At 36.5% G+C, this 3,316-nt stretch overlaps 1 pseudogene; it reads right to left on the reverse strand.

Moving 5' to 3' along the window:
- Nucleotides 1-2,067: 2,067 nt before the first annotated feature.
- LOC101826721 lies at nucleotides 2,068-2,609 on the reverse strand (annotated as a pseudogene).
- Nucleotides 2,610-3,316: the final 707 nt, after the last annotated feature.

Genomic DNA, 3,316 nt, shown 5'->3' on the forward strand with positions numbered 1-3,316 from the left:
CATTTTTGCTCAAAGTTTGAAGGGAAGAGCTACAGATGAAACTTATTCAGAATAAAAAAACAAGGAGAGAATTGGGAGTCTGAAGGATACAAGATTCCTTGATAAAATAATCAATTTGTGTAGTTCCATATGACATAAAACTGTATTTAAGCAAGGAAATGTAGGATTTATTGTGTTTTCCATATCAAAAATATTATGACAAAAGCTGAAAAGTCTTTGAGTGAAATAATGTATCCTGGTTTTGAAAAGCATTAAAAAGCTAATAAAATTATGAAGTTTACTGAAGGGACATTAAATTACACACGTGATCCCCATCTTTCTTTCTTTCCCTTTCTTTTTGCCACAGATTGAGACAGCTTCTCACTCTGAAGCCCAAGCTAGCCTGGAATTCACTCTGCAACCCTTTGTTACCTCAAACTCAATGACTGTAGAGATTAACCACCATGCCAAGCTCTCTAATCATTCTTTTAAAGTACTTTTTAATTGTGTAAGTGGAAGGGTGCACATGTGAATTGTTTGTTCTTACTGAGGTCTGAAGAGGGTATGGAATCCCCCTGAACTGAAGTTACTGGTAGTTGCACCATGGTTGATGAAATAAACTCTGTTCTTCTGCATAGCGGTGAGTACTCTCAATTGCTAAACCACTTACCTTTCTTTAATCCTGCTTAGTTATATAATCTGTAATTAGTGGAGTAGATTAGTTCTTCTATCAACTTGTTCAAATAAAAAATACCAAAATTTTAAACATGATGATTGAGACAAAAACAATCCCAAAGAGAGTTATTCTCTGCTTTTAGTGTGACAGGAAGAATATGGTACATATTTCCAATTACTTGAAATATGTTTTGGAAGTTTTAATTATGGTTCAATGGACCTTTTATTACATGGTTAACTTTTGATGTCTTTGTCAATCTTTCAATGAATTTTATTTCTGATTCTCCTATCCATTAGAAAAAGGGCAATTGTAATCCTTACTTTAGGTAGGTAGTAGAGGTCCATCAATAACTTGGAGAAAGACCAATTAAGGAAGAAGGAGTTAGAACTAAACATGCAAGTGAGAGCATGCTGCCCTTATTGCAAGAGCCTCAGGAAGCATTGACTGAAGTAGTGTGTTAAAAAGGACTTGGGTAACAGCAATGGGGAGGAAAGGTCATGCACTGCCTCACAGTCCTCAGCAAAGTTGCGACAATTGATTCTGAGATGGCATGATAAACTCTTAAAGGGGTTTTGAGGAATGGAGAAAAAATAGTTATATTTAAATTTTACATGAGCCACACTGGCTACTGTGTTGAAAGCAGGTTTTACAAATCAAAAACAACATCAGGAATATTAAAAGTTTATAGCATTACGCTAGATTAAATAGTTGCGACTCTGAAGAAGTTGATCATTAAGGATGGAATTTTCGTCAACTGAAGTCAAAAACGTAGGCAAAAGAAATCATGCTAGAATGACTTTTAAGTATAAAGTACTGATGATTACTCATTATCAAAGCTAAATGACAATTCTATGTAGAAATCTGGGGTTCAGAAGAGAGGCACAGCCTGGTCATGCACATTTAACATTTAAGAAAACAATGTTTCACTAATAATAACAAGAATAAATGAGATCACCAAGTCATTGACTGAAAACAGAAAAAGACAGAGTCTTAACCATGCAGCTCTGCTACAGTAAGTCATCACGCAGACAAAGCATCCACAAAACACACCGAGAGTGTGGAGAGTGAGCTTTGAAAATAAAATATTGAGAACTGACTTTTAGATTTTGCAGGGTAAACATCTTTAATGTACAGATTTGGGTGTGAGGCCCATTTAGAGTACATTACAAAAAGAGGGGTAGGAAAGAAATCAATAGAAATAAGTAGAGATTATGCTTCTAAATTTTTTTATTGTAAAAGAAAGCAACTACAGAAAGCTTTTATTTCCCGAAAGGAATCAGTGCCTTTTGAGGCAGAACAAAACCCCAAAATATCCCAACTACTATCAATACTTTCAAAACCAGCATAACAACTCTATTTACATTAGAACACTTTTTTTTTCTACACAAGTAATTTAAAACCCATGATCCAGATTATTGGGCCTCATCTTCTGGACAAGAATGCCAAGTCAGCCTCTCCTCATAAAAGACAATGACAATCTGAGGACACTTCATATTTGCCTCCTTTGCTAGCACCAAGTTTGCCTCATCTGAGTCTTTCCATTTCATGAGAAACATTAATTCTCCACTGCTGTCTGTGGCACAGATTATTCGTTCAGGATCAAGACCTCTGACAAAGCCCCTTGGTTTGTCAGCAGCATCTCTCTTCTTTGATTTGGTATCATCAGATTCACTGTCAGGTAAAGATTTCCTTTTTCTACCCCCTTTTTCTTTATTAGCTTTTTGAGAATTAAGAAATGCTTCAATTGATTCTGGACAATCTAAATTTTCTTCTGGTTCCCAAGTGTTCTCAGAATCTGGGAACCCCTTCCTCTTGAGGAAATACTCCACCTTGCCAGTCACTACACGCCGGTCCGTACTTTTTCTACCACAAATTCTTCAGGCTCTGCCACTTCAACTTTTTCACTCTTTCCATTATTTTTCTTTCCCATTTTTTGCAATGTAGTTTTATTGGAGGCCAATTTTTTAAAATCAAAGACTTGAAGAGTTCACCGCTCAGATGCTCTGGGCCTGGGATCCTGCAGAGTCTCCAGGCTTTGTGCTTCAGCTCAGCCACATTCGAAGGGAGGGGCTATGCTTCTGAGTTTTGTCCAAAAGGAAGGAAATGGAGGAAGAGATGTTAGGAGAACATGTGTTTAAGTGGGGAAAGCTATGTCTCTCTGCTAGTGAGAAAAATGAAATTGGAAATCTGACATAGTAATAGATACTAAACTAGACCAATGAGGAATGGTTAATAATTTCACTGCCAATAGGCAGGAATGAGCATATACATTTTACATTTAAGTGATACCATGTGCACATAATTTCCACTATCGAGTGTAATTGTTAAATGATAGTTGGGCAGTTATTTTTCTCCTTCCTCTATCACAGTACCATGGACAGTGACTCATTCCCAACAACTGTGCAGCCCTGCCTGTGGATTAATCTGGAAGATTCATAAACACCACAGGTTTTCGAAAGAAGGTCAGCTGCATAAGAAGACTATGGAGGTATTAATTCAAATCAGATATTCGACTTGATTTCCAGGACTCTACAATACGTGTAGTATAGTGGAAAGTAACTTGGAATAGAAATAAAGACAAATGTAGTAAAATCACACTAAATGTAGAGAACATGAGCACTTTAATCAGTTAATTTAATATTTCAGGAACTCAGTGCATTC

The sequence above is a fragment of the Mesocricetus auratus genome, unplaced genomic scaffold, assembly GCF_017639785.1.
Source record: "Mesocricetus auratus isolate SY011 unplaced genomic scaffold, BCM_Maur_2.0 Super-Scaffold_15014, whole genome shotgun sequence".
NCBI lineage: Eukaryota > Metazoa > Chordata > Mammalia > Rodentia > Cricetidae > Mesocricetus > Mesocricetus auratus.